Source organism: Meriones unguiculatus, chromosome X (assembly GCF_030254825.1).
Source record: "Meriones unguiculatus strain TT.TT164.6M chromosome X, Bangor_MerUng_6.1, whole genome shotgun sequence".
Lineage (NCBI taxonomy): Eukaryota > Metazoa > Chordata > Mammalia > Rodentia > Muridae > Meriones > Meriones unguiculatus.
In genome coordinates this window covers 94,578,986-94,606,789 of record NC_083369.1, presented here as the reverse complement: position 1 = coordinate 94,606,789, position 27,804 = coordinate 94,578,986, and positions in this window count along the sequence as shown.

Here is a 27,804-nt window from a genome sequence, read left to right as displayed (position 1 = left end):
GCAGTGAGTCATTGGTCCGGTACGAGGCCTCTGGCTTCTGCTACACTATCGATACTGACTCCTCACTGAGACTCCTCTCAGATAACCTGTGCTTGCCCTATGTCATAGAGATCCTGTAGTTTTGATTCTGGCCCCTTCATACACTCCAGCAGTTCATCAATGGGGTAGATGCCGGGGTGGGCCAATTCAAAGCCCCAGATCTGGACATGAGAGGTATCTGAGCTGGTCAGGTCGTCAGATCTCTAGCACCCACATCACCAGGCGAGCTCGTCTGGCCTGCCCTGGCTGGCCCATCCAATGCTTCAGTTGGCAAGGGGCAGAGCCAGTTCTTCCACTTTCATGCCCTTAGGGCTGGCTTTCTGGACCCACACCACCAGGGTCCATTCTACCCTGCTGTCCAGGCAAAGGTGAAGGGCTGCAGCCTGCAAGGGACAGGGCCATTTCTCCAGCCTGCCATAGGTGAACGACATGGGAGGGGAAGAGGGCATCTTTTCCTCATTGGCACCACCACACAGCAAGTAGACAAGAGTTGGGGCCAGGCTCAGCCACAGTCTCCAAGTCCAGGGCCAGCTCTAATCTTCTGTCCAGGTGATGTGCAGGGCCCACTCTCCTGAGTGCTGCCGCAGATGAGGGGCAGGGACAGCTCTCCTGCTCTCATGACCCCAGGGTCAGCTCTCTCACTTATCTTAGGTGTCAAGGGGTGAGGGGAGGGGAATTTCTCTCTCACTCATATCCCTGCACAGCAGACAAGTTGCAGGGTCCGCTCTACCATGCTTATGCTCCTGGGGCCAACTCACCCATGCCCCCAACCACCAGGGTCAGTTCTACTGTGCTGCCCAGGTGAGATGCAGAACCATCTCTGGGGGGGGGGACTCAGGTGTGAAGTCCTCCCTGACTCTCAGAGTTGGCCAGAAGACATCCTCAGCTGTCATCCCTCAGTCATGGTTCACCTCATATTTTGAGATCGTCTCTCACTGGCCTGAAGCTCACCGAGTAGATTAAGCTGGCTGACTAGGCAGCCCAAGAGCTGTCTGAATCTGTCTTCTCAGCACTAGGATTACAAGTCTGTACCACCAATCCTGGCTTTTTAAAAAAGTGTGGGTTCTAGAGGATCAAGTGCACTTCCTCATGCCTGTGGGCCAAGCACTTTACCATGCGAACTTTGACCTCAGCCATTTCCATTACTGACTGATTCCCCAAGCCTGGTCCCACCCACATGTCCCACTTCATTTCCTAGGATCCCCCTTTAAGGACTGTCCATGTGCTTTTCACATTCTTATCTCCGGGGCTACTCTGGGTAGGGATGTGGGGAGGGGGGGGGAGCTCAGGCATTCAGAACACCTCTTATATAATAGATAAGCCAGGACAAAAATCTAGACCCAGGGATTGCTTCAGTCCCCAAGTCTTACCCCCCACCCCACCCCCAGGACTCTCCCTGGGGAGTCAGCTGGCCCCAGTAAAAGCATATTTCAGTTCCAAAAGAGCTTTTGTTCTGCCTGGGGCTAAATGGCTGAGATCAATACTCTCCTAAAACCCCTGATGTTTATCACTATATCGCCAGAACCTAAAAGTTCCAGGGACATAATAGGGGTTCATTCATATTCGTTAAATGGAGAGAAAAGTGACAGCAAAATTCAAACCCATGTCTGTCTTCCTCCCAGGCCATAGGCTTTCTCTAAGTCATTTTTTTTTTTTTTTCCTAAGGGAGGAGACTGGAGAGGGACTGAATCAGGGCTGTTCCAGGAGACGTAGTAAGGTGCTTGGATGCCTGGCTTTGCTGCCCTTCTGCAAACAGCATGCTCTCTGTCTACAGAGCCCAGAGACAAAGGTGAAGTTCAGAGAGATCTGCTGGGGCCTGGCTGGGGCTGTACAACTCCACCCGTATTCTACTGTCTCATCTAATCCCAGTACTGTGTGTTTTGACCGAGTGGCTCTACCTGCATCTTGGGAGTGATGGGAAGATTAATACCCATTTAGCAAACTACAGCTTCCCTAGCAAAAACAAACTCAAGCTCTGTGCTTGGTCATAGTGTGGACGGCTCAGCTCAATGCCATGAGAATGTGGAAGCTCAGCAAAGCAAGGGGAGATCTGAGGCCCACCAAACAGAAGGCCAGGGAATGCAAGGTTACAGGAAAATCAGAATGGGACAAGAATATTCTGGAAACATAGCCAGGAGCATCTTTGTGCAATGGGCTTGTTCCCTGAAGCTGGAGGTAGGAAAGAGAGGTGTAAAAACCTGGTCCTCTCCCAGGCTGTTTCTGCTGTCCTCATGGCCTCTGTTCACGCCAGGCATGTGCTCAGCTGCTGCTGAGTGGACAAAGAGCTGAAAGGAGAGATTGAAGGACAGGTCTGAATGGAAAGAAAGCGCAGGGGACACACACATTGTCTTGCACATGTGTCTGCCATACCCCTGTCAGCTCCTGTCATTTGGGGGACATCCCACTTGAGGGCATTTCATTTTCTGTCACCTGAGGGGCATCTGTTAGAGGCAGACCAGACCTAGAAGATGGCTCTGCTGTCTCCATTCCCTGATGTGCAAGGCTCTAAGGTACATCCCGCAGTCTCTCAGAGGTGTTCAGTGGGGCTGAGCTCCAGCAGCCCCCCATTTTGACCTTCTGTTCTCTCTCTCATCTTCACCCTACTTCAGTTCCCTCAAATAAATCTAAACTGGTCTCAGGGGCTACTTCTGAGGGAGCTTAAACTAGGTCAGAACTGGAAAGAGCTGGTTGGGGTGTCAAGGAAAGGGAGAGGATGGAAAGTTCCTAGAGCCAAGTTTGGAACCAGCCTCCCGGCTAAGCTGGCTTCCACCGAAGAGAAACGCAGGCTACAGCGGAAGCCTCCGTGATGCCTGGACCCACCCTAGGAGTCCAGGACAGAGAAAGATGCTTCAGAGAGCAATGCTGTGATCAAGCACTAAGCTGAGCCAACCCTCACTTCTCCCTGCTGGAACCCACACTCCAGACAGTCTTACCCTTGATAGAGCTAGGAAAACAGCTACACTGCACGCAACCCCACGCACAAGTCCTTCTACACATCATCTCACTGAAGGTTCTCCGCCATGGGAGGATGTTGTGCTCATGTCCCTTTGTCAGGGAAGAGGGAGAGGGGGAATGTCCAAAAACCAACCAACCAAACAAACAAAAAACCCCAACCAAACAACCAAACCCCCCAAACACACACACACACCAGGGGAAGAAAGAAGGAGGAATTAGCCCTTTGTGTTTACCAAACCACCATCATCTTTTTTTTTTCTAAACTTGCAGCTCCATCCTCTCTCCCTAATGACCCCTGTCTGTTTTTCCAGAACAGCAACGATGTGCTAACAGAACCTGTTTGTCTGTGAGAGAAAAGATTTCCTGATGACAAGCCTCTTGGAAGCGTCTAGCCAACCCTTGGCAGCTCAACCTGTACCTTCCCATTGCTGCTAATAGCCCTGGGTTGGTCCAGAGATGAGGTGGGTACCGTGGGCCGGAGACATGGCCTCCCCTGTGGCTCAGGTTCTCTCTTGCTTCTTCCACCCCCCACCCCATAGGTGAGATCTGAGATCTGGAATCCTCATGATTCCTCATGCTGGGCGCATTGGTGCACACCTGTAATCACTCAGCACTTGAGGAGATAGAGGTAGGTGGATCTCTGTGGGTTTGAGGCCAGCCTAGTCTACAAAGCAAGCCCAGGACAGACACAGCTACACTGAGAAACTCTTGTCTCAAAAAACAAAAAGATTTTTTTTTTCTTCCGCATGCAAGAGAGGCTTGTCCTAAATGTGTGGTCCTGGGCAATCTTATGTTTCAGAGATCGCTGGCAGAGCAGGCTAGAGTTGGTTCAGAGTATTTTATTTCCTGATCTAGTCTCGTGTGACAGTTCTGTGCTTCCTGGGGCAAGAGTAGAAAATTCTAAATATTGTCTACTGAAGACTATGGCAAAAAGAAGCCCGTATTTTATGATTTATTTTCTCTTGCTCTCTTGCTGTAACTCTCTCACTCTTCCACTCTCTCAAGTTTTTATTAGCAGATATTAATTATACATAATCGTGAGTTTCATTATGACATTTCCATGCATGTATATAATCTATTATGATCACATTAACCCCCCCCCCAGTTGCTCTCTCTTTTCTCCCTCCCACTCCTACTGATTCCTTTTCTTGTCCTGACTAGCCCTATTTTACTTTCACATCTTTTTTTTTTTTCCTGAGTGACCCGTGGAGTTTCGCTAGGATTACTCACAGATGAGGGTTGCTCCTAGGATCATGGATGAGGGGTTGTTTATAGAAGCGTGGGCACCTTACCAGTGGCTACCCCACTGAAGAAAGAATCCTTCCATTCTGTTAACTGTTAACTTCCTGTAGATCCTCAGGGATGGGTGAAACCTCTTAGGCCCCTCCCCAGTCCATGACAGACTGTTGACAAGTCCAGTCTTGTGCAGGTCATCACAGCTGCTTAGAGAACAAGAGCTCAACAACCATTTCGTGCCTGGGAAACAGTGTTCCACAACACTCCACTCATTCTAGCTCTGCTATTCTTTCACCTTTTCCTCTTCTTCTTCTTTCTCTTCTTTTTTCTTCTTTCTTCTTTCTTTTTGCTTCTTCCTTCTTCTTTTCGGTTTTTTGAGACAGTGTTTTTCTGTGTAACTTTGGTTGTCCTGGACTCACTTTGTAGACCAGGCTGGCCTTAAACTCAAAGAGATCCGCCAGCCTCTGCCTCCTGAGTGCTGGGATCACAGGCGTGTGCCACTGCAATAGGCTCACCCTCTCTTCTTACCAGTCTTTTCCTTCTTTCTTTTTAATTTTTTTTTATGTGCATGTGCACCACATGCCTACCTGGTGCCACTAATCCCCTGGAGCTGGAGTTGCAGATAGCTGTGAACTACCATGTGGTTGCTAGGAATTGAACCAGGGTCCTCTGGAGGAACGGCCAGTGCTGTTAACCATTGACCCACATCCGCCACTGCCTTATGACTTTAAAAAATAATTCAGTGGCCTTCTTAAAGAAGCCGACTGTGATACGGGGAGCAGCAAGAAGCTCATGCAGCTGAGAGGAGGTTGACTGGAATACTAGGCTTCATTCATAGTATTCTAGAGAGTTCTTACTTGTGCTTTGGACCAAAGCCCAGGATGTAAGAAATAGAGACAGACAGAACCCAAGAGGGAACATGTTGTCCTGAGTCCTTTGGAGTGAGACAAGCAGAGTAGACATAAGCCAGGAGAGCGAGTAAGTTTGGGGGTGCTAATGGCCTTTGAGTATTTGCAAATTCTCTCAGGAACTCATATTGCATGAGGAGGCTGAGTCATTTCAGCAGAGATGAAGAAGCTAGGTCTATACCCTGGGTCATGTGGCTTCTGAGCCATTCCCAGCTTCTGGCATAACAGCTCCACCCAGCCCCTATAGGGGGTTGAAAGGACCAGGCAACAGGCTTTGTGCCTATTGGCTGCAAGTCACCTTGGGTCTCAGAAGCTGTGTGCTCACCTGAAAAGGAAAACAGGAGGGACTTCTCTAGGCCTTCCTCTGCCAACTCAGGCTATGCAGAGGGCTCTGTGGCCTAGAAAACAGTTGGGCCAGAGCAGGCCAAAAGGTGCTGATCCCACAAGTGAGCATGATATGACTTTCAGGGACTTGAGGTAGCTGTTTCTGAGGAATCTGCCTCTTCTCCTCTGGAATCCAGCTCCTTTGACTCTCCCATTTCTAGTTTCCAGACATTTCTCAATTGGCACCGTGTGAACCTGATCCTGTGGAGCCAAGGCAAGGTGCTGAGGCGTCTCTGCTTCTATGTTTCTTGGAAATGAAGTAGCCCAGTCCTGAAGAGCCGAAAACAACTCACAGTCTTAAGGTTTCTCAGGCAATGTCTGACCATCTAGCTCTTCTCTGTAAAGCATGGAGCAAGGTGTCTCTGTGGTATTTGGCTGATGGAGGGGGTCTGGAGGCTTTACTCAGCCACCTAGAAGCCGGGCAGGGACAGCTGGCAGGCCACGTTTGTCCAGTACCACCTTCCGTAATAGTCTTTCTAGTGTTCAGGCCTAGAGAGTAGGGCTGCACCAGCAAGCATGCCTGCAACAGGAGGAAGCTGCCTCGCCTTGCATGAGCCAGATTTAGAGGAAAGCAAGGAGGCACTTCCTTTATCCTCATAGGATTTCTCTTATCCTTATAGCAGTCCCAAGCTGCTTTCCTGATTTAAGAGGAGAGGAAGCAGACCCCATAGGTCATTGGGAGGAATATCAAAACATTAAGGCCAGAGCTTGAATTGGTGGAGTGCTTGCAATGCAAGCAGGAGGAGCTCAGTTTGATCGCCAGCACCCACATAAAAAGCTCCCTCTCCCTCTCCGCCCCCCCCCCCGGAAAAGGGGAGCTCCCCTCCCCTGGTATTAGCACATCATGTGCTAATACCCTTCCCCAGCACATCATGTCACATAGGGACTGAGCATGTCTTTATTCCCTAAGGCCAGGCAAAGAGGAAGTGAACCCCAAACAGGCAATAGAATACACATTAGAAACAGTCCCCCTCCCCCACTTGTCAAGACCAAACTGCCCATTGGCTAAATGTGTGCAGAGGCCTAGGTCCAGACAATGCATGCTCCTTGGTTGATGTCTCAGTCTCTGAAAAAAGCCCCCATGGGACTGGGTTAGTTGTCTCTATGGGTCTTCTTGTATAATAAAAGAACTTCTGGTGGTATCAACTTCCCTGATCTCAAGCTCTATTACAGAGCAATAGTAACAAAAAGGGCATGGCGTTGGCATAGAAACAGACAGGTTGATCAATGGAACCTAAATGAAGACACAGAAATAAGCCCACATTCTTATGGGTATTTGATTTTCAAAAAAGAGGCCAAAATCATACGATGGGGAAAAGATAGCATCTTCAACAAATGGTGCTGGTCTAACTGGATGTCTGCATGTAGAAAAATGAAAATCGACCTGTATTTATCACCCTGCATGAAACTAAAGAGGCCATATTTTCAAAGCATCATAACTGGGCGGGGAGAGGAAAATGTAGTTTTGTGTTGGACCACATGCTTTATATATAAAAAGTCCTAGGTTCAACCCCCAACACCAAATCAGTAAATAAAAGAAACTTGTAGCAATGGCTCAGCTGTCCAAGTCTGCTCCTGCCTCTTCCTCCTGTCTTCCTTCTCTGTGGGCTTCAATGTCCCTACCAGAAAGCCAATGCTCATATCCTGCCTTGAATTAGACCTGAAATACTCACTTATAAAAACTGTCAGGTCTTCCCACGTTACTCCTCTGGGGCATTTTTACTTAAAAATATGGCAGTCTCAGAATGGTGGCATTCATAATCAAAGGAATGCATCGCTAATTGTGGAATTCTGGCATTTAACACCGGCCAGTCAGGGATTTTCCTGCTGTAGACAGCTGGCAGTTCCGATTACCCTGAGCTTAAAAACATTGAACTGTGGCCACTGGGGCCTAACAGCATCTTAGATAACAGGTTATGCACACTGCCCTCCCCCAGCTGACATCACTGAGAATCAGTCCTCAAAGGGTACAGAAAGTGGGGAACATTTCTAGGTCCCAATGGGAACCAGTTAAGAGAGCTACATGGATTTACTGCTGGGCCACCTAAGGGAGAGGTGAAAGAGAGTGAGCGGTATGCACAGAACTCAAGTTTGTTTGAAATGTAAAATATTTGTGTAGTGTTGGCTCCCTTGGCACCCTCTGGGTTCTCTTTCTTGTTTTCTTTCTTGGCACTCATGAAAAAATGGTCTGTTAAAGACAAAGAACAGAGGAGAAATGGGATGTCAGCCTGGTCTAGAGTGATGCTCATTTCTAGCAAGAGGAAAGAAATCTGCAGGTCTGTCTTACACTGTAAGCCAGCACTTGATTGTCTTGCAAGGTGGTTTGCAGACACACTTTGGGAGAGTGTGGAGAGCTTATATTTTAAGATCTTTTTATTTTATGCACACGAATATCTTGCCTGCATGTATGTATGAACACCACCAATATGCCTGGTACCCATGGAAACAGAAGAGGGTATCCTATCCCCTGGAACTGGACTTATGAATGGTTGTGAGCCACAGTTCAGGTAATGGGAACTGAACCTGGGTCCTCTGCCAGAACAATAAGTGTTCTTAAACGCTAAGCCATTTTTCCAGACCTATATTTTAGTTTTGTGAATAAATGCTAGAGGTTTTTACACATATTCCGTTTGTCTCTGCGTTTTATCTCTGACTCCATTTTTTTTTTTTTTTGCTTGTTTGTTTTTTGAGACAAGGTTTCTCTGTGTAACCTTGGCTGTCCTGTACTCACTCCGTAGACCAGGCTGGCCTAGAACTCACAGAAATCCACCTGCCTCTACCTCCCTGAGTGCTAGGATTCAAGGCATGTGCCACCAGGCCTGGTTTCTCACTCCAACATTTTCTTCTCTTCCCTGCTCTTCTCCCCCTTCTGGTTTTGATAGGATTTTCCTAAGGAACTTGGGCTGGCCTGGAAACTTTTTTCTTTTCTTTTTGATACCATAATATAATAACTTCATTTTCCCTTCACTGTCATCCCTCCAAACCCCTACCATATACCCCTCATTGCTCTCTTTGAAATCCATTGGCCTGGAACTCTTGATCCTCCTGCTTCTACCTCCTAAGTACTAGTACCATGTCCATTTGTGACTTCCAACAGTTTGAAAACAAAGTTTGCAGCATGTAATTTCAGGGGGCAACGTGGAGAGACTCCTGAAGGTTCTAAAGGGCTACACCGAAGCTGCTGTAAGTTGTTTTAAGACCATGCCTATGTCTCTGTACCGGGTCTAACTGTCTGTCATGCATTGGCTTTATTTGAGTGACACAGCCACCTGGGCAGCGGGTGCCAGGCATATCCGTTCCTGACAAAGGAGGAATCTGAAGCGTGGAGAGATTAGGCGTATAGCCCAAAGACAGGATCCAGGTCTAGCGCCTGTCAGTCTGCAAATGCCTCTTTGTGACCTGGCCATCCACGCTTTTGGCTCACAGTTCCAGGATAAATTCAGATCTAATTCATAGCCAGGCCACTGTACAGAGAGAAGGAACCTTGCTGTAGTTTGGATCTGAATTGTCTCCCGAAGGCTGGTGCTTTGGATGCTGGGAAATGAGCCACTGGGGTCACTAGCCCTGCCTCAGTTTTGGATTCTCTCTCTGTCTTGTTAACATTAGTTCCCACAATGTTCCCACTGCCGATGACTGAGCACACACAATGCCTTCCCCACCACGAAAGACTGAGACTTCCCTAAAACCGTGAGCCCAAATAAAACCTTCCTCCCTTCAAGCATTTTTGCCAAAGTCACTGGAACAGCTCGGAACTGCAGTTCAGTTGACATAGCGCTTGCCTAACATGCACAAGGCCCTGAGCTTGGTCCCTGGCACTGTGTCAAGCTGAGTCTACCTGTAATTCCAGAACTGGTGGTGGGGACAAGCAGGAGAACGTTCAAGGTCCATCTCCAGCTACATATCAAGTTCAAGGCCAATGTGAGCTACTTCAGACTTGTCTTAAAAACAAAATAAACCAACAAAACCGAACAACACCCAATCCCTCTACACAAAGTAATACATCTGTCTGACGAACTGGTGAGGGGGGAAGGATGCTTGCGGAGTCTGACCAAGAGTGGCTTCTTGGGAAGCAGCCCAAAAGCCCTTGTTAGAAAATTGACCTAGACAGACCATCACAGTGGTCCCTTTCCTGTGTCTAGATGCTGGACCTCTAGGGCCTCTTTTCCTACACCAAACGCTTCAAGGAATGTTGTCTCCACCCTCCCACAAGCTGTTGGCTCCTTTCACCTGCTCCCACTGAGCACGTAGTGCTGGTGTTTAGCTAGGAGGGATTCCCTACCCTTGACACACAACCGGAGGAGTGGGAAGAGCTGAGGACCTGCCTGGGCTCTGCTGCAATAAGCCACAGCACCTCAGCATCAGCCCCCTCCCCCCCTCCCCCTGTCCCCAGCTTCCTGCTTTTTAATCCATGAGCAAGAGATTTAGATTATTTTGTCAAGGTTCTATGGCACCTGACAGCTCATACCTTCCATGAATCAGAAAGGTGAGTCAGTGAAAGCTTGGAAACCTAGAGACAAAAGCTGTGCAGCATTCAAGTGGGGGGGTGGGGGTGGGAGGGAGCGGTGAGCCTAGCCAAACCATTTGAAAACTGGACAGGGAGACAGCATGGCCTTTTCAGTCTGCCAGAAGCATTGTGCTTCCGACCGTAGCCCTGACCCGCTGGATTGTGAGCTGAGCTTCTTTTAATGGGGACACATCTCTCATTGCACACTCATTTCTACCCAGAGCGATTCGGGTTCAACTCTGGTTATGGCAGGAGGACCATCTCAGTGACTTCAACTCCATAGTATCATGTGAAGAACTGGCATGAAAGGGGCTTCAAGGATGGGAGGGCCTGAGCAGGAAGCATGAAAACAGAGAAAAGGAAGACTATCTCGAAACACTCTTGGGCAGAGGGCTGTGGGAAAAGTCTGATCCACTTTTGCTGTGTCTGGAAGGGATCCGTAGGGTTTGGAGAGCCAGAACGGCCTGTCAAGCTGAGGGAAAACACCCTATGCATTGGATCTTCTACGTCTACCTTGTAACCAGAGAAGCAGCCAGAGAGACAAGGTTATTTACTCAAGGATTGGGGGAAAAGACACATGCTCACCTGCCCAGGCCCGAGGCAGAAGGACTTGTAGAGAGAAGCCATGGTCTCTGAGCTGGCATGCCTTGTGTCTCCAGCGTCCTCCCCTGGATGGGAAACAGTACCTCATGTTCTAGCCTGCTCTCCCTGCATGTGACACTTTACATGATTTACTAAAGAAGGTTGGGGACATTTTTTCCCTGATTAATGAGAACACTGTAGCTATCATGAGAGAATCACTGTGATGGATGGAAGCTACATCAGCCCAGAGGCTTTGGGGACCCTGGCCCTGACTGCCACTCTGTGAGGCTCTGACCCATAGGGATCAGCGCTGGGATGGCAGTAAGGCAGCTAAGGGTGGAGCTGGGGGCGGGGCATGGATTGCTAGCACTGGCCTCTCAGTCCAGACAGGGTCTGGGAACCAGTGGGTGGTCTGGGAAATGTACGACCGTGTTCAGTTAACATATGCGCCCCCCCCCAAAGGAGGAGCTGTTTGACTTGAGCATCAATCTGCAAGTCTTCACCCAGGCAAGTCACCCAAACTGCCCTTTCTGCTCAGCCCTGCTGAGACCACATGATGTGAACAGAGAACTGAGAGCTTGCAGCAGGAAGGCCTTCTCTCCTTCAGGCTTGCTGGCTGAGCATCGCCGCTCCGGTTGTCCCCGTAGGCCCTACCTGTGTGCCTTGCCCCTCCACCTCTGTCTCCCATTCTTGGTCCTTTTGCAGTGGTGACTCAGCCCAGGGTCACAGTGCTTCCCCAGTCCCAGGCAGTGGAGGCTGGTTTCCAGGCAACCCAGCCCTGGCAGGATTGCTTTATCTAGTAGGCAGGGATCTGAGAGTAGGAGGCTGGCGATGGATGCGAGCCTTCAGCCAGCCTCTGCCGGAGCCAAGCTGCAGGTGAGCTCCCAAGCCCCGAGCATCCAGCAAGAACAGGTGGCTGGCCAGTGGGAGGAATGTGCCTCTCTGGTGATGAGGACAGTAAGAACAGGTGCAGTGACCCAGGCAGGACGGAGGCTGAGGCTCTGAAAGTCCGAATCCAATGATCTTCCCGTCCCTTTGGAATCAGCTAGGGGAATGAAGCTGGCAGCACAATTCCAGGGGCACCTCCAAAAACTTGTGCCCAGAATGGAGGGTTTGTCTTGACGACCAAAAGAGGGCCTTCCCTGCGACCTGGGCTCCAGGCAGAAGGGACCAGACCTGGTCTGACCCACCAGTAGCTTTGTGGTCTGTATCTGCCAGCTCTTTTGAGATATGCCGTGTGTGAGAGAGCCCTCAGGTGGGACTGCAGATGGAAAAAAGTGACATTTTGTAGCCAGGTGGGAGAAGAACACCACAGAGGTACTAGTGATGTAAGTAGGCACAGAGCAAGAGGAAGCCCAGTTTGGGGCAGTGAAGCAGGGAAGGGCCATCTAGGCAGGAAGTTGATACCGTCCCATAGGCTGAAGGTACGCATGAGAAGCTAGCTGGCTTCTGCCACTAAGAGGAAGCCCAGGGCAGGAAGGTTCACTCAGAGGAACAGCAGCCTTCAGGAGCAGGACAAAGGTGACACAGGGTGGCAGGTACAGAGGGAGTGAGGGGATTAACCCCCTGCCCCCAGATCTCCTGAGGTGAAGAGACAAGGAAGTGCGTCCAGGCAGCCTCCTGCTGCAGCTTCTGGGATGCTGAATGGGCACAGGTGCAGAAAGCAGATGGTTGTGTGTGTGTGTGTGTGTGTGTGTGTGTGTGTGTGTGCGCTCGAAAACTGCCAGCTGAGGCAGAGTATCCTGGCCCATGTTCAGGGGACTGAGGACTGAGGAGGGAGCATGGGCTAGAGGGGCTACCCATGGCCTCTTTGGCTGAATGTAAGACCACGTGGCTCATGGAGTGGGGATTCTGCTCTGAGTAAAACACATTGTCTCTCCCCTCCCCCCCAAGAGAATGACCACTGCCCAAGCCTGGGAAAAGCTTAACGTCTTTCCTGGATCCTGTTAAGTTATTGTTCTAGACAGTTTTAACTTATCCCTCAGATCCCTTTTGGGATGTGACCACATTCCTTCCTCCACAGTTGTAATAAATGCTTTTGTTGTTGTTGTTTCTGCTCCCAAAGTGGACCCAAGCTTACTTGTTTCATTTATTGTCTTGGTGGCACCATCTAAGATCGCCAGGAGCTCCCTGAGGGCCTAGTTGGGCTAGAGCTAGATCCTGGATGGGCTTTGAAGGCACCATCTTCAAGATCTGTGGAAGAAGCGTTGTCTGGAGTTTGTCAAGGGACACTGGTAGCTTCGCCTCCTTGAGAGGGTGGTGGGTGTTTCCGTGTTCGATACAGGTATTGCTACACTCTGGCTTCCGAACCGCACACTCGAAGCAGGTAGCACCTGGGCTTTCATGAAGCAGAGTCTCCGAAAGCCAGTCACCAAGCCTGGTGTAGGCGGCTTGGGCCTCCCTGGAAATATAATTTCAATGGCACAGCGAGCAGTGTGAGCAGCAAGAGGAGACCTCCAGCCTCCAGCTATTTATGAAAACAATAGCTCAAGTTTATGGCATTAGCAGTAACAGCAGCCATTGCACTTCCTTTCCTGCTGCCCTTTCACCACACGCAATTGGCACACACACACACACACACACACACACACACGTGTCCCCACATACGCATGATCGCCACCGCACTATACGCATAAACTTACAGAAACGAACACAGGAAAGCACACGCTGAAACAGACACATGACCTCTGAGACACCTGTGTACATACAAGTTCATGGACACTCGTGAGCTTCTGCACACACTTGCATTTCCATGACCTACACAGGGCCCGGTTTGAGCAAAGGATGGAGGCTGAAGACAAGCTACCCTCTGGGAAGTGATCTCACTGGTACTGGAATGAAGCCACTCAATCACATTCCAGCCCCTTTCCAGCCCTTTATTGGACTCCACAGGGTAATGAATGTGGCAGAGGCCCTGCCTGGCTCAATGCTCCAGGGCTGACAAGATGGCAAGGCTCTTTGGCAGACACGAGCTGGGATGCTGGCCATAGAATAATTTAAAGTTAAAACAAATGCTTGGGGCTGCAGAGATGGCTCAGAGGTTAAGAGCACTGGCTGCTCTTCCAGAGATCCTGAGTTAAATTCCCAGCAACCACATGGTGGCTCACAGCCATCTGTAATGAGATCTGGTGCCCTCTTCTGGTGTTCAGGCAGAACACTGTATAAATAATAAATAAATAAATAAATCTTAAAAACAAACAAACAAACAAACAAACAAACAAACAAACAAACGCTTGGTTCCATGGTAGCCATAAAGAAGGTTTCCTGTAAGCCTGGAGAGCCATGTCTGCCTGTGGGATTTTGGATCCCAGCTGCAGCCATGGCCCTGGGACTCACAAGCTATGTCCTGGTTGCCTTAGCACTGCCCCCCCCCAATTGCCTTATGGAAAAGGAGTCATGCTACTTGGGGTCCTATACAAGAAACTGAGCTCACCCCTGTTCCCCAATACTTCAAGTAGGATGGATCAAATCCCTAAAAGCCAGTGCTTTCTGAGCTGTGGGAGGCGTTCTAGTCTCCCAAGGCTTTGAGTGACCATGCCCTGGGCAACTTAATCAATTTTTTCGTGGTGCTGCAGGTCAGAAGCCCACATATAAGGGAACCTTCTTCTGAAGGTTCTAGGAGGGAGTCCTTCTGTTCTGGTTTCATTTTTTTTTCTGCACTAAAATACCCTGACAAGAAGTAAGTCAAGGGGAGGAGTTGTGAGGTGAGCTCACAATTCTAGGCTGCAGTCCATCATAGCAGGGAAGTCGAGGCAGAAGCTTGAGGCAGCCTGTCACATCACATCCATAGTCAATAGCAGCATACCTACTGTTCAGCTCACTCTCTCTAGTCTGGTGAAGTACAGGACCCAAAACTAGGGAGTAGTGGTGGGCGGGGCCTTCCCGAAGAAATTAACATAATCAAGAAGACAACCCCCCCAACCCTGTCATTCTGCCAACAAGTCCAAGGTCAGTCTCGCCTAGGCAGTCCTTCATTGAGAGCCTTTTTGCAGGTGATTCTAGGTTATGTCAAGCTGACAATTTAAAGTAACCATTACACCTTCTCCATGCTTCTTCTAGCTTCTGGTGGCTGTCACCTTTCCTGTGGCCACATGACTCCAGAAAATATATATCTTCTCTTTTCTCTGTGTTTGCCTCTTTGGTCGCGTGGTCTTAGGAGATGGACATTAGTCAGACTTTCGCATGGTGGTCACAAAACACCCGAGTCATCATCCCAGGGGAGGAGCATGGTTTCAGAAGGTTCAGGTCATCGTGGTGGGGAGGGTGAGGTAGAGTAGCTCAGACCACCTCATGACAGCCAGGAAGCAGAGAGAACGGATGCCAGCACTGGGCTGAAACTATTTGAGAAGGATTAGGAGGTGTGGCCTTGTTGGAATAGGTGTGTCCTTGTTAGAAAAAGTGTGTCACTGGGGCTGGGCTTTGAGGTTGCAAAAGCCTATGCTAGGCCTAGTTTCTCTCTGTCTCTGCTTCTCTCTGTCTATAGATCCGGATGTAGAACCCTCAGCTGCTTCTCCAATACCGTGTCTGTCTGTGTGTTGCCATGCTCCCTGCCATGATGATAATGGATTAAACCTCTGAAATGGTATGAAAGTTCCAATCGAACGCTTTCTTTCATAAGAGTTGCCTTGGTCATAGTGTCTCTTCACAGCAACAGAACACTATCTGACACTTGGATACTGAGGAAAAAGACCTTGAGGTTGTTTGATGAACTTGGCCTGGTGTGGGGTGAGTACTCACCTTGATGGTTCTCTCTTCCTCCCCCGGTCACTGTGACCACATTCCTCCATGGAACAGGATGGCCTTTTGCAACAAAGTCAGATTTGGGGTAACTGGTTTGTCAAGATAGTTGAGAGAGCATGTTTCTTCCCCAGGTCTCTCTCCAGCACGGCTTGTGAGGCTTGAGAACTTCCACTTAAAGAGGTGGGGTAAGCCTGTATGAATCTGAGGGGGTGAGGGACAGGGAGTATCCGGGGCCTTCATCTCACCTGCTACAACAGAAAGTCAAGAAAGCACTCACTTTTTTAGAAAGGTTCACCAGTCTTTCCTTCTGGAAGGATTTTGTGAGAACACTCGTGCGGGTTTTCTGCCACTGACTCCCATCCTGGATGACAAAAGGAAAAAAACAAGTCATAAAGAGAATGCAACAGACAGATGGGAGGGAAGACTGGGAAGACCGACTTCCCTCTCTATTCTCTGTGAATGAACTTGACTTTCTGGGTACTTGCCACCTAATGGTCCCCAGAACAAGATCTGGGGTACTTTTCTCTGCACCTTGAGGCAAGATTTATTAGACAGCCAGTAGGTAGCACATAACATGGAGAGGTGAACAAGGAATTATTTTGATCCTTTTAAATTTTCTCTTCTGAGCAAGTTGCTGATCAGGTAAACAACCTAAGTGCTTGTGAGTGGGCAGGGAGACCAAATTACATGTGCCTTCCATGGATCTGCTCCCAGCCTCCTCCTCATCTCCTCCTACCTTCAAATTCATCTCTTCTCCACAGTCAGCCCAAAGGAAGAGCCTGAAGATCTCAGTAGAGCGTGCTCTCAAAACAAGTTGTTTTTCCTCAGAGAGTGGTGGACTCTTGCTTGAAAAACAACTCTCCAGGGACACAGAAGTGGCGGGGGAGTGGGTGCAGGTGGAGTGATGCATGGGGGGACCCTCTTCTGGAGGCCAGCATTCCTGGGGGTGGGTCTGAGCACACAGGAGAGCCCTCCTCAAATGAATAGGGACCACTGGTGAGAATCCCCTTATCAGTGGTCCTCTTCAGGTTTGCCACCCCCTTGATGTAATCAGTACCCCCCAGCTTGAGTAACCTACCAAAGCTGGCTTTTTAGACCGCTCCGGTCACCTCTAAGTGGAGCCCTTCAATTTTGCTGTCCTGATCAGATCTGTCCCTTGAGCTTTTTTTTTTTTTTTTTCATTTTTTAAGTGATTTTTCTTTTATTTGTTTATTTTTGAGCCAGGATCTTGTTCTGTAGCTCAAGCAGATTTGGAACTCCCAGTCCTCCTCTCTACCCTCTGCCTCCCAAATGCTGGAATTACAAGTGTGTGCTTTCTGCTTCCTGCTTTACTCCTGCCCTGGTGAGCTTTAACTGTCAACGGGACATGGCCTGAGGTCACCTAACAAGGGGGTCTCAATTGAGAGATTACCAGGGTGAGACTGGTCTGTATGCTTGTCTTCCGGAAGGGGGCTGTATTGATTGCTGTAACTGACATAGGAGGGCCCATTCCACCGTGGGGAGTGCAACTCCCTATGTCCTATATTAAATAAAAAAAGCTAGATAAGCATAAGCTTGAGAGGGAGGCAATGAACGGCATTCCTCCATGGGTTTTGCTTCAAGTTCCCATCCTGGCTGCCCTCGGTGACGAACTGTAACACGTATGATAAAAATAAGCTCCTTTCTCCCCACGTTGCTTTTGGTCAGAGTGTTTTCTAGAATGAAACTGGAAGAGTTCCTGCCACGCTTGTCCCTGTGCAGAAAGATACACTCACACGGACATGGTCATGAGGCTCTGAGTGGCACAAAACACAGCGTAACCTTACTGGCTACATTAATTAGGGTAGGCCTGATAATGGGATGATTAATGGTCCCTGGGGATGTGCTGCTGGAGAAAGATCAGTGAGCCAGGCTATGGGCGGAAAGAGCGGTAGTAGCACTGTGGGGCTTTACAGTCCCTGCCCTTACTAGGATTTTCCAGAAGCAGGCCTTGAGAGAAGACGAAAAATGCAAGTCATCATTTAGATGATGACCTGTAAGTGCGATGAGGTGTGAGGAAATGAGTCAGGGCAGGGAGGGAAGCTGGCTATATAAATAGCACTTTTCTACTTTGGGCCATGGAGGCTTAATGCCACGGGAACTCTCAGAGAAGCTGTCAGAATCATTCCTTTAAGGTAGCAAGCTGGGTTATTTGTCTCCTACCCCTCCATGGCTGGGGGTCACTATTTTGCGGCTAGCCATAAGGCCAGGTCAACAACGTTCTACCTAAAGAATTAGAAGCTTTGAGTGGAACGTCTGTGGGTACCTCTAGAGCTGGGTGAGGATAGGAATGGAGTGCCTATTTTCAACTGCTGTGGTCCTATTAGCACAGCCAAAAAATACTTAAGAAGGATGGGGCTGGAGAGATGGCTCAGGAGGCACAGTGCCCCCAGTACTCAAATACAGCTGGTTATGTGGGTAACCATATAACTCCAGCACTGTAACTCCAGCACTGAGGAGTTAGCTAACAGAGACAGGTAGATAGGTCTTTGTGGCTGGCTAGTTGTGCCAAAACAGTGAGCTCCAGTTTTACTGAGGAAAACCTGTCTCAAAAACTAAGGTGGGTGGCTGGGGAGATGCCTCAGGGGACATATTAGTCAGGAGGAACCGAAATGATAGACTGAATCTGTCTGTCTGTCTGTCTATCTAGCAATCTATCATCTATTTATCATACTTACACACAACATCTACATACATACACGGTTTATTAGGGTAGTTTGTAAGCTGTGATCCAGCTGATTCAACAATGACCGGCTGTGAGTGGAAAGTCCAGCAGTTACTCACTCCACAAGGCAGGATTGTCCCCGCTGGTCTTCAGTGTACAGCGAATCCTGAAGCAATATACCGTAATCCCAGTGGAGGGATGAGCTTGTCAGTGGGCATGAAGGCAAGCAGGTGAAGAGCAAGCTTCCTCCTTTGCATATTTTATATAGGCTTCCGGCAAAAGGCATGGCCCAGCTTAAGGTGTAGCTTCCCATCTCAAAAGATACAGATTTACAAGTGTGTCTTCCCGAGGTTGTCCACTCTCTCCATACCTGTTCAGTACAGCACTCGAGGTCTTAGCCAGAGCAGTAAGGCAATGGAAGGAGATCAAGGGTGGTGCAAATTGAAAAGGAAGTCAAAGTGTCTATTTGCAGATGAAAATCATAAAAACCACAATCATACCCCCCCCAACCACAAACCCTTTGATTGGCCATGGTGTCCTGCCTGCAGGGTTTGCTGGTGTAATGGTGGCAAAAAGCTTGTGGGAGTGACCCACCAGTATCTGATTTAACTTAAAGCCCACATTATGAGCTAGAACCCGTACCTGACACTGTTTGGGTGATCAAGAACCTGAGACTAGATAGCCCAGGGGTTTGGGGTAAAACTAAATACCGCTGTTCTACTAAGACAACACAGCAATAAAATGACTCCTGATGACATTCTGCTATGCTCATAGCAGGTGTAGCTTCCCATCTCAAAAGTGCCTTGCTCAGTCATAGAAGCTCCTTCCTGTAACAAATGGGAACAAATGCAGAGGCCCACAGCCAGACACTACTCAGAGAGTTAGAGACCTTGAGACACTCAACCTTAAATTGAATGCTTCCCCAAAATTTCTCCCCTCAGGACTCAGGGAACCCTGCAAAAGAGGAGACAGAAAGAGTGTAGATCCAGAGGGGATGGAAGACATCAAGGGATCAAGGCCTTCTAGACCCAACAGGGCTGATGGACATATGAACTCACAGAGGCTGTGGTAGCACACACAGGGCCTCACGTCCACATCAGATGGGATCCTAGAGCCGAGAGGAGAAGTGGACACATGCCCCATTCCCAAGACAGAAGCTATCTCCAGTTGATAGTGACTTTCAAGGAAAAACTTGGTTTCCTCCAAGGGAGTCTCACTAGGAAACAAACTGCTCTTAATGTAGGCTTCATGTAAAGTACCAAGATGACCAGCAGAAAATGAACTTCATGGCATCTTTGGAGATTCCTTGTGTCATAATGTTGTGCCAGGGTTTTTGTTTTTAATATTGTTTTTTTCTTTGCCTTTATTTTCCCTTACTCATATATTTTTCTTTCTTTCTATGCTGTCTTTTTACACACTTGGGCTATATATTATGGCTTCTAGTTTAGTGTTTTTATGGATTTTGAAGCGTGAGAATGAGTGGGTCTCTGCGTCTCTGTTTCTTGAGCTTTTTTTTTTTTTTTTTTTTTTTTGGCTCTTTTCCTTCTGTTTGTTTGTTTTGTCCTGGTTGTAATGTGTTAGGTTTTTAAAAAATTTATCCTACGACATATTTTCTATTATTATCCCTCAGAAGATTGTTTGTTTTCTAATGAGACAGAAAGGGGGTGGGTCTGGATGGCAGGGAGGAACTGGGAGGAGTAGAGGAAGGGGAAGCTGCAATCAGGATATATTGTGTGAGGGGGAAAAAATCCACTTTCAATAAAAGGGAAAATTCAAAAGTAGGTCTTTCCACTTCAAGTGATTTAATTAAGGAGAGAAAAAAAAATCCCTCACAGGTGTGTCCAGCTGCTTGGATTTTAGTTAATCCCAGACAAAGTCAAATTGACGATCAAGATATTAGCCAAAGCACTAGACACAGGTCTAGTGACCTGAACTTGATCTCCGGAAGCCACAGAAAGGTTGAAGGGGGAAAAACAGATCCCACAAAGTCGTCCCTTGACCTCCACACTCACTGGGTGGCACACATGTGCCTCCTGACCACCCATCACACACCGTGATGCCCACAATAAGACTCTAAGCACTAACATAAAATGAAGCAGAGAGGACCAGGGGGAGACAGTATGGACACAGAGCTATCCACACACATGCATATGCCGTGGAGCTGGTGACCGTCGGCAAAAGTTCTGCAGACTCAATTCAGATTATGAGTAGCCGGATTTATCAAAGCTGCTAGCAGGGCCACAGTCTCTAACCCAAATCAGACATGTTCCGCGTAGGGTGAGTGAAGAAAGGAGTTTTAAAGGCCAAACCCAGAAGTCTTTGAATATCTGTCTAAGCAAGTGACAGATGCTAAAAGGGAAAACAAAAGAAACAACCAAACCAAACCAAATCAAACCAAACAAACAAGCAAACAAAAAAACCAAACGGACAAACAGTAACAAACAACGGTTAGTCATAATCATAACAAAGCAGATGGTCACGGCTGCACATTTCTGGGTGAGGGTCAAGGAGTCAGGATGGCCAGGAACGTAATTTTTCCAGAGACTTGAATCAGAGATAAATAGCTATTTGGTTCCAAGATGGATGCCTGTCACAACGTGAAGTTTTCATCACACACGGGTGAGTGCTCACTCTCTCTCTCTCACACACACACAAATGATGGGCTAGATGATGACTCAGTGGTAGAGCACTTGCCCAGCCCAGTTTCTATTTTCAGCACTGCAAAGTGAAACAGTATGTAGATATGATTGATATGTCTGAGAAAATCTTAGGGACGTGGGCTGAGAGGACCGGGGAAGAGTGTGGAGGAAATATGTTTCGCCATGAACTCTTTTGCCTTATTTGCACTGGGAAAAAAAAATACTATAACCCTAGCCCAGCACACGAGTCAAGACGATCACCACAAGGTCAACCTGGTCTGCAGAGTGAGTACCCCGCCAGCCAAGGTTATATAGGGAAACCTTCTCAAAAAAAAAAAAAAAAAAAAAAGACAAAAAACAAACAAACCAAACCAAAACAAACCAAAACAAAACAAAACAAAAAAAACACTCCTATGTGATGCAAATAATTGAAAAAAAAAAAAAGGTTAATCATTTTAAGTCTATTCTGTCTACAAGTCACGTAGGCTCTGCCGTTTGCCACGTGCTATGAAATCGACAGTCAATGCCATACAGCAAGAGCTGCCCCCCCCATCAGCCTCGTCATGTTTCCTGCACCAGTATTTCTGCAGCTTCTCCTTCCTCATTCTTGGAAGTGTGGTGTGGGGACAGATGGGCTTTAATCTTCTTCCAGCCACCGGCAGCTTCACTTCCTGTAGAGAAATGGGTGGAGTTTGCTCTACACAAGCAACTGGTTAGTGGAATGTCTTTCCCCGTCCTAAAACAAAAACAAAAAACCACCACCACCACCACCACAACAAACCTTTATCCACCTCTAAACTCCTAGAACCCCGAAAAGTGGTTTTATTTGGAGATAGAATCTGTACGGAAATCATCAAGTTAACATAAGGCTGCTAGGGCTCTGACCCAGTATAGCTGGGGTCCTTGTAGAAAGGGACCATTTGACTACAGAGATGGATTTGTGTGAGATGAGATAAGGAGTGATACTGTTATACCCAGTTCGAGAGCCCCCAAAAGATCTACAGGAATTGACTCTGTTGCAAAACACATGAGGGTCTTCTTATTGTAAATTACAAGCTGCAGCTTGGGCCCACAACACCCACCGCTGAAGCGGTGGGAGCTGAGCGTGCCACCCCCAGGTTAGTTGGGTGATATATAGATTCTGGTCCATCCCAGCATGCCCAAGGCAGGGGCAATTCCTGCCTGGCAAGCATCTATTGGTCAAGATGCTACATTTTTAATCAATTGGCTATAGGAAGGTTCCCAGACCATTGACCATGACTAGGTGTCCCTCCCTAGGGGGAGGGTCCAGTTTCCTAGCAACTGTATCTCTAGTGGGTGGGGAAAGAACGCGGTGAGGTAGCTCTCCCCTCAGGGCATTACTAACTTCTATACTACACCTACTCTAGGTCTTAACGGTCGCTGCAACTTTGTCTTTTGGTCTCTCAATACACCAACAAGCCATTGGATAGTGAGGATGTTCAGAAAAATGAGCAGGAGCCTGGAGAAGGGTGGGGAACAGGGTCTTCTCACCCTCCCTCAAAAGGAACTGGCTCTGTTGCACCTTCAAAGCCAGACCTGAACAGTCTGCAGTAGCAAAATTCAGTCAATAGGTGTCTTAATTTGGGCTTTATTGCTGTGAAGAGACGCCATGACCACAGCAACTCTTGTGTTTTTAATTAAATTATTATTTTTTATATATTAATTACAGTTTATTCATTTTGTATCCCAGCTGTAGCCTCCTCCCTCATTCCCTTCCCATCCTACCCTCACTCCTTCATCTCCTCCCATGCCTCTCTCCAAGTCCACTGATAAGGGAGGTCCTCCTCCCCTTCCCTCTGATCCTAGCTTATTAGGTCTGATCAGGACTGGCTGCTTTGTCCTCCTCTATAGCCTGGTAAGGCTGCTCTCCCCTCAGGGGTAGGTGATCAAAGAGCCAGCCACTGAGTTCACATCAGAGACAGACCCTGTTCCCCTTACTAGGGTACCCACTTGGAGACTGAGCTGCCATGGGCTACATCTGAGCCGGGGTTCTAGGTTATCTCCGTGAATGGTCCTTGGTTGGATGTCAGTCTCAGAAGAGACCCCTGTGTCCAGAAATTTTGGATCTGTCACAGCAACCCTTATAAGGGAAAACATTTCATTGGGGCTGGCTTACAGTTTTGGAGGTTTGGTCTATTGTTATCATGGCGGGAAGCATGGCAGCGTGCAGGCAGACCTGGGGCTGGAGGAGCCAAGAGTTCTACATCTTGATCTGCAGGCAGCAGGAGAATATGTGCCACAGTGGGCACTGTTTGCACATAGGAAGCTTCCAAGCTCTCCCTCAAAGTGACATACTTCCTCCAAGAAGGCCACACCTACTTGAACAGGGCCACACCTCCAAGTAGTGCCACTCCCTATGGGCCAAGCATTCAGACATAGGAATCTATGGGGGCCATTTCTATTCAAACCACCACAGTAGGCCACCACTTTTCTGGTTTCTGTCACCACAGATTGTTTGAGCCTGGCATTGAACTTTGCATAAATGAAAGAGCATCCTAAGTACTTCTCTGTTGTCCTTTTGCCCTCCATATTAACTATGCGGAAGTTTTCCATCTGATTGTATTGAAATAGCTTTCTTTTGTCTGCGTGTGGGTATATATGTATGTGTACATGTTATTACGCATGCAACTTGTGGGGCCGGAGGTTGACACTGGGTGTCTTCTTCAATTGCTCTCCACCTTATTTGAGGACCAGACCTCTCACTGAATCCGGAGCTCATCGATTTGAAGGGCTGGCTAGCGAGTCTGCTGTATTCACCACCTCCCCAGTGCTGGGCTTGCACTGCTGTGCTTGGCTTTTTCCATGGGTGCTGGGATTGGAACTCGAGTCCTCATGCTTGGTGGGGAGCACCTCACCCACTTAGGCCTCTCCCCAAGTCAGTCTGTGTTCTTTGTGTCTGTGTGTTCTGTGGTATAACCACGCCGCAACTCACTTACCCAGCCCACTCTCCTGATCACGGGAGGGTCACGTTGAAGTTGGGTTGATGTGTACGGGGCTGTGTTTGTTTTTGAGACCAAGTCTCACTTCATACCCTTGGCTGGGCCTCGAACTTCCGGTAATCCTCCTGTCTCAGCCTCCCGAGTACTGGGATTACAGGTGTGGCCCAACGTGCTCTGCTCTGAGGCGTGCCGGAATGGAGAGCACTTTCGTTTGGGTAGGAACGCACATGCGCTCAGCTGAAGGTCTTAATCTAAGAGGGGGGCCTCCTTGGGTGGGTCACGAAGCAAGCCTCTGCTCTGATTCAGTTGCTACTGCCTCTGCCCAACATCCGTCAGTGGCCTGTGCAGTTCTGCTTGTTCCACGGATTGGTTAGAATAAGAATGTCCTCGGTTGTACCTTATTGCCCCTCAGGAGGGGCAATGCTCCCCACACTGCACTCCCCAGGTGCTCAGTTGCTGGGCAACCTTTCCTGTGCTTTCTGACATCTTTGGCTTGCACTCATTTCCCCCATCTATTTTCTTGCCTCCCCACCCCCACCCCGAATGTCCTTGGTATTCTTCTTTAAGAGCCATTGGTCAAAACACCCAGAGAGAGAGAGGGGCCTCCCAGGAGGCTAGCGAAGTTGACTGCATCCCCCCCTTGCCCGTGCTCTCTTATCATCCGGAAGGGCCATGAATGTTGCCAGCAGAACACAGATGGGCCCCAGCAGGGTGGCTGCAGGTGTGGAAGGAACGCAGTTTCTGTGCGGTGGCTTTGCCCAGTGTGCCTGCCTTGCAGAATTCTTTTCCGTTACATAAGACTGCATAAAATGCAAGCTAACGAAAGCATCCAGAGTAAGTAATGGGGGAAATCCATCACGCCCTTGTCACCGGAAAGCGCCTGTATCTGATGGCTGCTGGTGGACTCATTCAGGTAGAAAAGGCAAGATATTCAGGCTATACACAGTTTCCTGGCCCCCAGCCTGACCACATATTCAATAATTGGTCTATCAATTAAGCCCCAAGGGGAGGGGGTAATGAATAAGAGGGAGGGAGAAAGACACGCAGTAGAGCGCTAATGCTTGTCTTGTCACTAGCTCTCCTCCATTAACCTTCTCCTAGGCTCATTTCAAAAACACTTAGTGTGTCCATCCATGAAATGGGCCTAACTGAAGCGAAGGGCATTCATTTCATACTTTGCAGAGATGATGAAGATAAATTTCCTCAAAAGCCACAATGCTTAGTGCTGACGCGGAAAGAAGGGTTTCAAAACCCAGCAGCCTTAGGCGGAGTTAGCATCGATCTGAGTCAAGCGTGAAGGTTTTCCTCATCCCTCAGCCTACCAAAGGAACCCAAATCCAGTTCCCATCAGCCTCAAGAGAGGGGGCTCCACCCCCAACTCAAAGGCAAATGCTTCCTTTTTAACCCAACTGTATTAACTACTTTTCTCATTTCTCCGACCAAATACCACACAAGAAACAACTTAAAAGAAGAAAGGTTTGTTGGGCTGGTATTTTGAGGGGATATCATCTACCATGACGGGGAAGGCATGGCAGCTGAAAAATAATGGTGCTGGTTACACTGAATCCACAGTCAGGAAGCAAAGAGGGAACAGGATATGGGGCTAGGCTATCAAGATTCAAGGTCCATCGAAGGTGACTTTCTCCAACAATGCTCCATGTCCTAAAGATTCCAGAACCTTCCAAAGCGAAGTCAACCATTGGGAACCAATTGTGCAAAACACAGGACCTCGTGGGAGGCATTTCAGGAATTCTGCCACCACCCAGAAATTGACTGAGGGAAGGAGGCAACATTATATGATCCAGTGTTGGCCAAGGAGCTAAGTCCAATGGAGGCACAATCCTGGAAACACTCATAATATGCCCTGTTGGCAACTCCCAAGCGTAAAGGGAGGCTCACTGCTTCAAAGGCCTTGGAGAAGGGCGGTACATCAGGGATGAAAGCATGTGCTGGAGGAGCTGCTCATTTCACTGCAGCCAGAAAGTGAAGAGAGAAAGAGGAGGAGGTTAGAGTTCTAATATCCCGAGACAGGACTCATCGACCTAATTTCTTTCCACTATGGGTCCTACTATTTCCTTTGATCCCGTGTAGTCGGAGGCTTTTCCTGTGGGTCATCTCTCCGCTGTACCTGTTGTGAATCTTTTGAGCACCACCTGGGGATGGATGAGACTATTCTTTGAGATCAGTGGTTTGGGTATGCTTGTGATGTCTGGAACTGCAGCAGCCTTTTGGGGAACAGGTAGAGGCTGACACCAATATAACGACTAAGGAAAAAAGAGCCAAGGGGATCACAGAAGAGGAGCTTGGAAGTAACCAGTTCAGGATCCTTCCTTCGTTGGGGTCTCTAGTGATATAATAAGAAAAAATTCCTTAGCGTTTGAATGCAAGGTTTCTGTCACTTGTAGCCAAAAGCGTCAGAGGATGTTATCGCTTAGGGGTTTTGGATCAGGTCTGTTTTCTCAGCCAGTTAAAGAACAAAAAAGCCAGCTGGGCATGGTGCTGCACAACTATAATCCCAGCACTTGGAGAGGCAGAGGCAGGTGGATCTCTGTGAGTTCGAGGCCAGCCTGGTCCACAAAGTGAGTCCAGGACAAAGCTACACAGAGAGACCCTGTCTTGAAAAACAAGAAACAAAAAAACAAAACAAAAAAATAAAAGGACCAGAAAGGTCTTGTTCCAGGAAAAGCCTCAGATACCGCAGATAGAATTAGTTGGTGAAGAAACAGTTTTCATTAGTCCAAGGAAACACAGAGATAGAGATAAAGGTAGAGAGAGAGAGAGAGAGAGAGAGAGAGAGAGAGAGAGAGAGAGAGAGGAGAGAGAGGGAGAAAGAGAGAGTACAAGGCACACAGAGAAAGATACTCTATGAAGCTGAGCAGAAGCTCAGGAGCCTAAAGTCCAAGGCTGGGGGTTTTAAGGGCATTTGAAGGATTTTCTTCACTTAATTTAGGCTTGGTCAGTTTGAACAGACATGGAAGCTAATAGGCCCAGAACTTTGGAGTCAACTTTTCCTGATTCAGCCTTAGAATTTGTTGGATGGTCAATGAGCAGAGGGGCCTTATTGGTGGGAGAGAAAAGCTGGTCAGGTCTTTGTTTCAAGCTCCTGGGCATTTGTCTCAGGTCAGGAGGGTAAGGAAGAACCATCTTGGAAGTTTGCCATTTTATTATCTCACTGTGGCACTCCTTCCTGTCTGTCTGATTATCAAGGAACTGTCTGACTGCTATATCGTCCCTCAGGGAGGCTGTCTACAGAGGAATGTAGTACCAGACTATTTGAAGCCTCTCCCCCACCCCCCAGGAGAGGCCAGATGGACCATTAAGGCCTCAACATATGACAGGCCATCAGCGAGCCCACGTAGATGAGAATAGTTGCTGAGTGGATACAGCCAGGCTGTATTACTCCTAGCCCGAGCATCCTGGGGTACATGGGTGAAGCTAAGGGTATGTCAAGAACAGTCCACTGAGTTGGGCCTGGTACTACAGGCCTATGATTCCAGGTGCTTCAGATGCTGAGGCAGGAAGACCACAAGCGGAAGGTCTGCCTAGGATATGGAGTGCGTTCAAGGATAGCCCAGACAATTTAGTGAGACTCAAGATCAAAAGTAAAATGGAGCCTGAAGGTGGATGAGGCTCAGTAGGAAGTAGAGTATTTGACTGGGAAGAACAAGGCCCTGGGCTTAAGCCCACAGCAACTTAGCTGCTGGCCTGTTGCTTGTATAGTACTAAGAAGCCCTCCATTCACCCACATGCTTGTCTCTTTCCTTTCTCATGAACCACAAAGCACAGCCTGCTAGGGCCTGGAGTCCTGACAGACTCTTCTGCCGGGGACCATACATGCAGGGAGTCAGCTAGCCTGTAGGTCACACTGGTAAGGAATAGCAGAGAGAGAGGGCTCTGATCTGTAGCGCAGGCTTCCTGTTCACTGCTCTTTCTGCCGCCCCCAAAGCTTGGGAGCCACCGTGGACAAGGCTCCAGTTAGGAGCTATTTGGCAAAATGGCAGTGGTGCAGAGTGGATAGACTTGAAGCCTTGATCTGGTGGAGTGGCCAAGGACCTCCTGTGTCTCTTAAGCTTTGGGAGACATCCGAGGGAATCTCTTAGACTCATCTCTTGTTTCGGAAGGGGCTTCCTTTCTCTTATTCCCAGGGATGGCACACCTCATCCAACTCCAATCA